Below are 12,579 nucleotides of genomic sequence, written 5' to 3' on the forward strand. Positions count from 1 at the left end.
GCTGGGTGGTAGACATTGGGTAGGGTATGTGCTATGGTGAGCTCTGTGAATTGTGCAAGACTGTTGAATCACAGATCTGTACTTCTGAAACAAATAATGCAACATATGTTAAAAAAGAAAAAGAAAAAGAAGAAGATAGCAGGAGGGGAAGAATGAAGGGGAGTAAATCGGAGGGGGAGACGAACCACGAGAGATGATGGACTCTGAGAAACAAACTGAGGGTTCTAGAGGGGAGGGGGGTGGGGGGATGGGTTAGCCTGGTGATGGGTATTAAAGAGGGCACATTCTGCATGGAGCACTGGGTGTTATGCACAAACAATGAATCATGGAACACTACATCAACAACCAATGATGTAATGTATGGTGATTAACATAACAATAAAAAATTTAAAAAATAAATAAATAAATGCAGACATGACATTAGTGGCATGATAAAAAAAAAACAAAAAAACCCCAAGATCCATTCCTCAGAAGATGGCTCTCAATCACAGCTTGCCCTTTGTCTGCCTGGCCAACTCCTTAGCACTTTATTTCTACCTAGATGTTCCTTAATATGCTGTTATGCCTGGTATCCAGTGTCTGACTTAGAACACAGGTATACACCGACGGGAGCACACTGACATGATAGAATGATTTTATGGGGTACTGTGTTGCAGAAGAGCCTTCGGAGGGTTGGGAGGCAATAGGAGAAATTTTCCTCTGATCTTAGAGTAGTTGTGCTTCTTCTAGGCAAATAAATTGCTTTACCTCATCTTATATATACTATGATTCATGTAATTGACCATGCATCCCTATTTATTTTTTAATATATCGGCCCACATTATTCTCCAGTTTGTATCCTTGTTTATACATTTTGCAATATCCATACTTTTTGAAAATTAATTTGAGACTGTCATCTGCAGCAAGAGAATTATGATTTTCCTTGTTTCTGAACTGAGAATATATAACACAGCTCTAAATAAATATAGCTCTAAACAAAGATAGATCCTTCACACTTTGGGACCCTATGATAGGCTGGAGATCAAATTCTCTATACCTCCACATCAAAAATAGATAAAAGCTTTATTTTTACAAAGATACACTAGGCTTATTTCAATGTCTTGTCATAGGTCCTTTGAATAAGTTGCTCCCTCAGATAAACATGCTCCTCTTAAGAACAACCCAGAATAACTCCCTACATTTTCCTCCTTTGTATCTCTTTCCCTTGATCTCTTAAGAATTTGATCTAATTATATACAAATTTTACTTCTATCCAGTCAACTCAGGAAAAACCAGGGTCAAAAGCATTCAAGGGTGGCCTGGGTGGCTCAGTCAGTTAAGCATCTCCTTTCAGCTCAGGTCATGATCCCAGGGTCCTGGGATGGAGTCCCACATCAGGGTCCCTGCTCAGTGGGGAGTCTGCTCTCCCTCTGCCCCTCCCCCCCACTTGTGCTCTCTCTCTCTCTCTCTCCGTCCCCCAAATAAATAAAATCTTTAAAAAAAAATCATTCAAGAAGACCTTCATCCTCAACACTCCAAAGTTTGGGACCACAGGTAAACATATATAGGTTAAGACTGGCTATGAATGATAAGAGGAAAATGATCAATACATTCCCCCACTGTCAGTTGTAAGAATTATCTTTACATATCAGGGGTTTTACATCTATTTCTCCAAGTTTAGTACATGAGTGAAGGTATGTCTGTCCACTCAGGATATGTTTTCACACCCTCATCCCCTAACTCAATGCTTCCAAACATTTCATTCCAAAGATCATGTAACATATAGGGATATTTTCACACAAACCAACATATTGCCTAAAACCCTTCCCTCTTCCCCTCTGTTTCATTACCAGGCAATTTCTCTTTCACTACTTCTCTCATGGGGACACCAATGTGACTCAAAGATTTAGTCCCCCACGAGAAACTAATACTGGGCTCAGTATTGGCCTTCTCTGAGACAACAGTTGATTACTTTCCTGTGTAGCTAATTAACTTATTTCCCATTTTGAGGAACCTTATATATAGCTTTGTCTTGAGGGAAGATTATGTGGCTGAACAGGCAGACAGGAAAGATGCTTTTTAACTATAAAACTGCACCTGTGCCATTCCTCCGGCGCGGCCTTCTGGCCAAGGAGCCCACGCTCCCGCTCTGATGTCACACGTGCTCTGAGGGGTGGCGGGACGGTGGAATCATGACATGACTGAGGCTGATGTAAATCCAAACGCCGACCCCTTCACAGACGCCCACCTCACTAAGAAACTCCTGGACCTTGTTCATCAGTCACGCAACTACAAGCAGCTTCGGAAAGGTGCCAGGGAAGTCACCAAAACTCTCAACAGAGGCGTCTCTGAGTTCATCGCAATGGCTGCAGACGCTGAGCCCCTGGAGATCATCCTGCACCTTCTGCTGCTCTGTGAGGATAAGAATTGCACCCTACGGAAGAATGAAGGGGAGTAAATCGGAGGGGGAGATCAACCATGAGAGACGATAGACTCTCAAAAACAAACTGAGGGTTCTAGAGGGGAGGTGGGTGGGGGGATGGGTTAGCCTGGTGATGGGTATTAAAGAGGGCACGTTCTGCGTGGAGCACTGGTTGTTATGCACAAACAATGAATCATGGAACACTACATCAAAAACTAATGATGTAATGTATGGTGATTAACATAAAAATAAAAAATTTAAAGGAAAAAAAAAAAGAATTGCACCCTACGTGTTTGTGCGCTCCACGCAGGCCCTGCGGCGGGCCTGTCATCACCTTCTCTGTCACCATTAAAGAACACTCCCAGCTGAAGCAGCGGATCCTGTCCATTCAGCAGTCCATTGAAAGGCTCTTAGTCTAAACCAGTTGTCTCTGCCCCACTCCTCACTGAGTCCTCACCCTGGGGTTGTGTGAATGTACTGCTGTGAACACACTGGCTAGCTATTTACCTTCATGGGGTTGGCTCCCTATCTGTAGAATGAAGTGACTAAACAAGATTCTCTCAAAGTTCTTTCCCACTTCTATACAAACCTATAATTCTGATCATCTTATTTGTTTAATATGTATCTATATTTCCTGTTTAAAGGTGGGTCTCCCCAGGCCCTAAATGAGTGAAAAACGTTACATCTCCAAGAGGAAGGATAGCAAACTCTTTGGGGACTTGGCTTCTGATATACTCCTGAGAGCTTCACAAAGTCACCAGGGTTTTCTAAAAAGGTAGAGAAACAAGTACATGGTCTTTTTCTCCAAACAAGCTCTCGCAGGTCATCAGGATTTCCTCATCAATGATACATGCTAATTCCAGATGTTTGTAACAGAAAGGGTGGAAATTTCTTCACTCAGCTAAATACTCACTTTTTACGTACATATAACTGGATTAAACCAGGAAATACAAGCTTGTGGGGAAGGCATTATTAAATCAATTTCTCTATGTATTTGTGAGGGCTACTATTTTGTTTCTTCTATAAACAATTCAGTACCTATTTCTAAGAGATGCATTCATCACATATTTCCTGGGCTTTTTCTACATGCTGTGTGATATAGTGTTAGATGAAGCAGAAGGGGTGCCTATATCATAAACCTCAATTTTATATTTTTGAAAAGCTATAAAGTTTTCCTTCTTTGTCTTATCCCTTTTCCCATCTCTTCTTTTATTGTTCTAGTCTCTTTCTAATCCATCTTCATTCTCTTTTTTTCTGCTTGTTCCTTACAGATGCTACTGCTGACTCCACCACATTGATTGCACTCACAGTTCCATGTTTTGTATTGTGACTGTCTCATTTTAGAATAATTAAGATCATTAATAGATTAAATTATATTTTAAAATAGAAGCTTAGAGTCTTTAAGCTAATAGGTTCATATATTGTAAGATTTTCTTTTTTAAAAGGAATTTTCCTTTTTTTTGTTTAAAAAAGTTAATTATCACTCCAACTCCAAGACGCACATTTCAGCAGTTCTAACCTAAGAGTAATAAATATTTCCAAATCTCACAAATTACTTCAGAGACTTTAATTGATTTTTTAAGATGAAACACCACTTTCATGATGAGAGTCCTGAAGTATTAGGTTTATATGTTTCATCTCAGCTTAACAGGATAAAACATGTTGTCTTAAGAAGTCAACATAATTCTTCATCTGCAATTTTATTAAAGGCACTGAATTGGGTGGTGAGTTCATGAAGTCACCAAACACCTTCTGCTCAGCAGCATAGAGGGTACTGCCATGAAATTTTCTAGGAATAATGTCATTAATTCTATAATGCTTCCCAGAATCAATTCTCGTCCCCAAATTCTTCATCCCTATGTCCCTGTAACTTGGATGATTTAAATATGGGTAAAAAGTCCACTGACAGTAGTATGAATGAATTGAAAATGGTAAAACATAGAGGGGGATTCCTGTCCATGATAGTGATATAGTAAGATCCTGAAATCACCTCCTCCTAAAGAACAACTGAGGGCTGAATGAACACCTTCTGCACAACAAAAGATTGAAGAGTAAGAGAGAATAGCCAGAGAGGAGAGACAAGGAAACAGTAAGAAAGGAAACTTCCACCAGTGATGTTGCAAAGTGCAGTGGAGAGGGATCTGGAAGCTCATTTGTCTGCCCTAAGGCATAGTAAAACAGCCTTGGTTTAAAAGAGCAACTAGTTTATAATAGAGCCAACCTTAGAACTTCATCAAATGGCAAGGGAGCTGCTGAAACTATCTCTGGATTGGAGGAGCTAGCAAGTGCCATAGTTTACACTACCCCTCACCTTGAGAGTGCAGACCAAAGCAGGGATGCCATAGCCAGCCTGCTGTCTCAGAGTACACTGGGCCCCTAGCCCACAACAGCCCCAGCCATCCCACTAAAGCAGTCCCAAGGTGCTACACACCAGGATACCCCTGCTCACTATAGCTCCAGCAGTTACACCAAGGTGCACAGATGCAAAACACCCCAGAATATTCCTTGCCCACACCACTGCAGTTTCGGATGGCTGGCTAGGGGACTCCTGATGCAAAGCACTTAGGGACCTCCCAGCTAATGCCTATGTTAGCTCCAACCCCCTCACAGGGGCACCTCATGAGCTGAGCACCCTATGGCACCCCAGCGTATACCCACTTCAGCTTCAGCTATCTTACCAGGGCACCCTCTGTGTAGGAACCCTCTGGACACTCTAGTTAATACTCACTTTGACTTCAGCTATTCTGCCAGGGTACCCTCTGCACAGAGAGACCAGGGACCACACTGGTCCACACCTACTTCAGTGCTCACCAGGCTGGAGAGAAGAGTGGAAGAACCCAGTGAGACCTTCAGTAAAGAAATAGAAAAGAAAAGAAAAAAAAAGAGTGCAAGAATATAATAACTGAAATGAAAAATACACAAAAAGGAATCAAAAGATTAGTGGCTACAAACCACCCAAGTGAAACAGCAAAAAGAAAAAAGAATTTAAAAAAATAAAAATAATTAAAAAAATAAGGACAGTTTAAAGGCTCTCTTGGACAACAAGAAAACAAACATTCACATTATAGGGGTCCAAGAAGGACTAAGGACTAGGCGGCTAAGTGGAGTGTGGAACCCTCACTGGGACAGTGTGTCTCAGGATCCTCAGGGTCACAGAAAGACTGGGGATGCCTGAGTGTACCAGAGCTCCCAGGTATCAGAGCGGGGAAGCCAGCTACAAAGACGTAGCTCAGGAGTGGGCTCTCAGCTCCGGGTTGCCATAAACCATGATCTGCGGAAGACTTGGTCCACTGCTCTTTAAGCAGGGACCCAACAAGAGGCAGAACCAGGAAGATCCCCCCATCCTTCCCCAGGACAAGCAGCGTGTGAACACGCTCAGGGCCTGAAGGGTTTGAAGACATGAAACAGGGCCATGTGCCTGAGATAGAAATGCTCAGTCACAGACCAGGTGAGCATGGAGTGTGGACAGAGACCAGGCAGATAGGAGTGATTGACTGCTTTTCTCCGAGGGCTCACTGAGGAGTGGGGCTCCAAGCTCTCAGCTCCAGGGCCATAGATTGTGAGGCTGCCATTTTCAATCTCATCCTCTAAAGCTGCACGGAAAGCCTTCAGGGAACAAAAGCTACAGAGAGTAAATCAGAGCAGATTACTTAGCCTGGCCCCTGGCAATGGTGGTGCAACTCCACCTGGGGCAAAGACATTTGAGAATCAATGCAACAGGCCCCTCCTCCAGAAGATCAGCAAGAACATCCAGCCAAGACCAAGTTTACCAATCAATGAAAACTGCAAAACTCCAGCACAAGGGCATTACAACACATAGAATTCATGGCTTTTTTTCTCATGATTATTTACTCTTTCAACTTTAACTTTTTAAATTTTCTTTATATTTAAAAATTTTTCTTCTTTCTTTTTTCAATCAACTTCTTATCAATTCCTTTTTTATTTTCATTTTTGCAGTCATATTCTATCCCTTCATCGTATATAACCTTATTTTTGTGTGTGTGTGTATATATATATATGTAAGTTTTTCTTTCTTTAAAATTTTGGGAGGCAGTTTCTTCTAACAGACCAAAATACAATCTAGTGTATGGCTCTGCTCTATTCACCCACCTGATCATATTCTTTTCCCCCCACAATCCCGGTTTCAGATCTCTTCTGATTTGTTTAGTGTATATTTCTCTGAGGTTGTTGTTGTCCTTTTAGTATTTTGTTCTCTTGATCATCTATTCTTCTCTGGACAGAATGACAAGACAGAAGAACTCACCTCAAAAGAGAGAACAAGAGGCTGTACTGACTGCTAGGGACCTAAATAATATAGACAGTAGTAAGATGTCAGAACTACAGTTCAGAATAGCAATTATAAGATATTAGCTGGGCTTGGGGAAAAAAAAAGCATAGAAGACACTACAGAATCCCTTTCTGGAGAAATAAAAGAACTAAAATCTAACCAAGTCGAAATCAAAAAGGCTATTAATGACATGCAATCAAAAACGGTGGCTCTAACTGTTAGGATAAATGAGGCAGAAGGGAGAATAGGTAATATAGAAAACCAAATGATGGAGAATAAAGAAGCTGAGAAAAAGAGAGATAAAAAACGACTGGATAGGGTGCCTGGGTGGCTCAGTCGTTAAGTGTCTGCCTTCAGCTCAGGTCATGATCCCAGGGTCCTGGGATCGAGTCCCACATTGGGCTCCCTGCTCCGTGGGAAACCTGCTTCTCCCTCTTCCACTCCCCCTGTTTGTGTTCCTGCTCTCACTGTGTCTCTCTCTGTCAAATAAATAAATAAAATCTTTAAAAAAAAAAAACGACTGGATCACGAGGGGAGAAATCGAGAGATAAGTGATACCATGAAGCAAAACAATATTAGAATAATTGAGATCCCAGAAGAAGAAGAAAGAGAGAGAGGGGCAGGAGGTATATTGGAGCAAATTATAGCGGTCAACTTCCAAATTTGGGGAAGGAAACAGGCATCAAAATCCAGGAGGCACAGAGAACTCCCCTCAAAATCAATAAAAATACGTCCATACCCTGACATCTAATTGTAAAACTTACAAATCTCAGAGACAAAGAGAAAATCCTGAAAGCAGCTCGGGACAAGAGGTCTGTCTGTAACCTACAAGGGTAAAAATATTAAATCGGCAGCAAACCTATCCACAGAGACCTGGCAGGACAGGAAGGACTGGCATGATATATTCAGGGTACTAAATGAGAAAAATATGTAGCCAAGAGTACTTTATCCACCCAGGAGTGATAAAAACTTTCGAAGAAAAACAGAAACTAAAAGAATTTGTGATCACCAAACCAGCCCTACAAGAAATATTGAAAAGGGTCCTCTAAGCAAAGAGAGAGACCAAAAGTAACATAGACCAGAAAGGAACAGAGAAATATACAGTAGCAGTCACCATACAGGCAATGCAAAGGCACTAAATTCATATCTTTCAATAGTTACCCTGAATGTAAATGGGCTAAATGCCCCCAGTCAAAAGGCACAAGGTATCAGATTGGATAAAAAAAAACAAGACCCATCGATATGCTGTCTGCAAGAGAAGCATTTTAGACCCAAAGACATCGCCAGATTTACAGTCTGGGGGTGCAAAACCATTTATCATGCTAATGGATGTCAAAAGAAAGCTGAGGTGGCAATCCTTGTATCAGACAAATTAGATTTTATTTTTTTTAAGATTTTATTTATTTATTTATTTGAGAGAGAGAGAGAGAGAGAGATACAGAGCATGAGAGGGTCAGAGGGAGAAGCACACTCCCTGCTGAACAGGGAGCCTGATGCGGGACTCAATCCTGGGACTCCAGGATCATGACCTGAGCCAAAGGCAGTTGCCCTACCAACTAAGCCACCCAGGCACCCCAGACAAATTAGATTTTAAACCAAAGATTGTAATAAGAAATAAGGGAAGACAATATATCAAAATTAAAGGGTCTATCCAACAAGATCTAACAACTGTAAATATTTATGCCCCTTAACAAGGGAGCAGCAAATTATATAAGCCAATTAATAACAAAAGCAAAGAAACACATCGACAATAATACAATAATAGTAGGGGACTTTAACACCCCCCTCACTGAAATGGACAGATCGTCTAAGCAAAAGATCAACAAGGAAATAAGGGCTTTGAATGATGCACTGGCCCAGATGGACTTCACAGATATATTCAGAACATTCCATCCCAAAGGGGAAAAAACACTAGCTTGAAAAGATATATGTACCTCTATGTTTACCGCAGTGTTATTTACAATAGCCAAGATATGGAAGCAACCCAAGTGTCCATCCATAGATGAATGGATGAAGAGAATGTGGTATGTATATATAATGAAATATTACCCAGACATATAAATGAATGAGATCTTGTCATGTGTGACATCATGGATAAACCTAGAGTATTATGCTAAGTGAAATAAGTCAGAAAAAGGCAAATACCATATAATTTCACTTATATGTAGAATCCAAAACAAAACAAAATAAACAAAAAGCAGAAACAGACTACAAATAAACAGAACAAACTGATGATTGTGGAGAGGGAAATGGGCAAAATCAATAAAGGGGAACAAAAGATTCAGGTTTGAAAATGATTAATTCACAGGGGTAAAAGGTACGGCACAGAGAATATAGTCAATGATACTGTAATATAATAGCTTTGCATCATGACTACCAGCTACATTTGTGGTGAATAGAGCCTAATGCATAGATGTATCAAATCACAAAGTTGTATACCTGAAACTAATTTTGTGTCAACTATACTTCAATTTAAAAAAAATTTTTTTAAACATAAGAGAAATAAATGACCCATAAGATCTGTGACAAAAGATCACAATTGAGGCAAACTATACATCTCTAAAAACCTGAGAGGGAAAATAACGGGAGGTTTCCTTTGGAAAATGAAGGTACTCAAAACCATCCGTTTATACCGGGGAATTGAAAAAGTCATATGCATGCGCAGGACAGGAACATGCTCACAAAATGCCTGAAAAGACCTGATATTTTTACCCCTGGCTGATTTCCAGGATGATGCAAGCAGAAAGTGCACATTAATGCAGACTTTTCTTTTTAGTTTTTTTTATGTTCAGTTAGCCAACATATAGTGCCTCATTAGTTTCTGATGTAGTGTTCAATGATTCGTTAGTTGCGTATAACACCCAGTGCTCATCACAACAGGGGCCCTCCTTAATGCCCATCTCTCAGCAACCCCACCCCCCCAATGCCCCTCCCTTCTAAAACCCTCAGTTTGTTTCCCAGAGTCCAGAGTTTCTCATGGTTTGTCTCACTCTCTGATTTTTTCCCCCTTCAGTTTTCCCTCCCTTCCTCTATGGTCCTCCATGTTATTCCTTATGTTCCACGTATGAGTGAAACCATATGATAATTGTCTTTCTCTGCTTGACTTATTTCACTTAGCAAAATACCCTCCAGTTCCATCCATGTCGATGCAAGTGGTGGGTATTCATCCTTTCTGATGGCTGAGTAATATTCCATTGTATATATGAACCACATCTTCTTTATCCATTCGTCTGTTGAAGGACATCTCGACTCCTTTCACAGTTTGGCCACTGTGGACATTGCTGCTATGAACATTTAGGGGTTTTTTTTTTTGAGATTTTATTTACTTATTTGAGTGAGAGAGAGAGAGAGCACAATTGGGGGGAGAGGCAGAGGGAGAAGAAGGCTCCCCACTTAGCAGGGAGCCCAATGCAAGGCTCAATTCCAAGACCCCAGGATCATGACCTGAGCTGAAGGTAGATGCTTAACTGACTGAGCCACCCAGACGCACCTGTTAATGCAGATTTTTATGTGGCCTAAGAGTTTAGGAGTGTCCCAGCAGAAAACCAACAAGCAAACACTGGAAGAGTCTTTTTGTTTTTGTTTTTTATCCTGTTTTCTCTTAGTTTTCCAAACATGTGTTTGGTCAGATCTCCGGCTCCAACTGCCATTTTGATGGTACAAATGTCAGCAGAAATGCTGAACTGCAATGAATGCCTGCAATCAGCAAAATTCAGAGTGTGAGAAATCAAGTGTCAAAGGCCCAAGTTTTTCAGCAAATAGATTATAAGGAAAAAAAGATTGGAGGGAACTCTATATTTAAGAGATTTTAAAGACATTTCAAACTTAAAAAATGGGCAACACAAACTATAGTGTCTTGGGATGTATATCTGGAAGACAAAGCTATAAAAAAAAATGCAAGGAAGTCTTTACTATAACCGCGTCATTGTTACTTTTGAGGGGAAAAGGGGTTGTAATTTGGATGAGTCACAGAGAAGGTTTCTGGGATGGGATACCTGACACAGTTTTATATCTTGTCTTGGGTAATGATTACTTTTTAAAATTTGATTAAGCTATAAATTTGTTTTATGCCATTTTTGTATTATGTTTTATTTTTCAATTAAAATAAAATCAAAGTCAAAGCATGGTGGCAGTGGCAGCCCAAAACCTCCAACCTATAACCACCCTTGCCTAGAGACCTACATTCCATTACAATTCATAGAAGCTACTCACATCAGTGTATATGTATTTTTAATACTGAAACACAATGAGCAGGAGAAATTGTCCTCCTCTGCCTGAAGGCAAAAGCAACTATACCTTCAGGGAGTCAGAACAACTCAGAAAGTTTTTGTCTGCTGCATAATTCTCCCCTGTGCAAAAAGTTATACAAAATATGGCCATCATAAAAGCAGCTAATTAACAGCACTAATTGTGCTTGGGTAGTGACCCAGTTCAACTCAGAGACTTGGTGTTGCCAGCCAGAAATCAGTCTGTTTTGGGAATTGTCTCCTAGAAACATGTTGGTTTTCCCAGAGTAACTACAGGGAGAAGTTGTTAATGAGTCACCTGGGGGGTCACATCTCTCTGTAAATTACCATCTCCTTACCCTACTTTAAAAAAAATTTTTTTTTGACCACAAAGTCAAAAGAACACTATTGAATAACAAATAAAAAAAAATAACAGGAAGGGGAAAATTGCATCAACAATTGCAGCATTGCAATGTCCCTCAGCCTTTGAATAACTTCCAACAGTATAAACTAAGGAGGTTCTAGCAGATCAATTTCATTCTATGTATTCTAGCTTTGGGTCTAAGTTTATAGTCAACCAAATAAAGCAAACTGTTATAGTCACTCCAAGCCATTTGAGCTAATAAACTGAATATAGAATCATTGTTTAGTATAATAATATTAAATGTAGCCAATTCAACATTATACTCCTTCCATTCTAGTCCAACACCTTTAGGATCCACTTCCAATATATACGTTCAGATTTCTTCTGATATAAATATGTAAAATCTTAGTTCTTTGGGTGTGTATTTTATCTTGTCATGAATTCCACTTTGTCCCTGACTCACTGGAGCTTTCTGGGACTTGAGCCTGCTTATAGGACTAGGAATAATGTGAAGAAGCGGGGGCAGACACTAAGGATTATCAGGAGTCCCCTCTATGGCAATCAACTCAGAACAGGTCATTACAGTTTTCAGATAACACACACAAATCTCTTCAGATAGAGGAAAAAAGAGGCTTCCACCAGTAAGGATAATCGAGAAAACTTAGGAATTCAAGGTTCCTAGTTTTATTGGAATGTACCAGTATTCCCCGTCTTGATTTTCAAAGTTTTACCCCTTCCCACCCAATCCCATAACATTAAGAGACAGTATGAGATTGTAAATTCAATTTACCTTCTAACTCAGCAATTCATATATTAGGATTTTTTTTAACCCCCATGACCCTGCAGCTACAACAGATAAAAGTTTCTTTTAGGGCAATCCTAGAGGCTTTCTGGTCCTTTACTTGGACTTGAGGTAAGAATTTAAAGCCTCGAACTCATCCATTTCTTTCCAAAAGATCTCCAGTGCACCTATATACAACCAACCAAACCCATTATACTCCCTATTTTTACTAAATTATTCTATGCCAACAATTTTGTGATCATCCAAAGCCTTGCATCTATGAACACTTAATTGTAAGTGTCTACAGGTAATAATTGATGTAATTCTTTTGCTACTTCATGGTAAGAATTATCAGTATCCCCTTTATTGCTGACAACAGGGTCATTAACTTGTAAATCTAATCTGATTAGAGGGGGAGGAGTTAAGATGGCAGAGTAGTATGGGGACCCTTTTCTTGCCTTGTTCCTTGAACACAGGTAGATCAACATCAAATCACTTTGAACAACTAGGAAATCAACC

At 40.1% G+C, this 12,579-nt stretch overlaps 1 pseudogene; it reads left to right on the forward strand.

Moving 5' to 3' along the window:
- The first annotated feature begins 2,176 nt into the window (after positions 1-2,176).
- LOC112832823 (NHP2-like protein 1) lies at positions 2,177-2,820 on the forward strand (annotated as a pseudogene).
- Positions 2,821-12,579: the final 9,759 nt, after the last annotated feature.

This window comes from Callorhinus ursinus, unplaced genomic scaffold (genome assembly GCF_003265705.2).
Source record: "Callorhinus ursinus isolate GAN/ISIS: 27379988/994484 unplaced genomic scaffold, GSC_fseal_2.0 scaffold25, whole genome shotgun sequence".
NCBI lineage: Eukaryota > Metazoa > Chordata > Mammalia > Carnivora > Otariidae > Callorhinus > Callorhinus ursinus.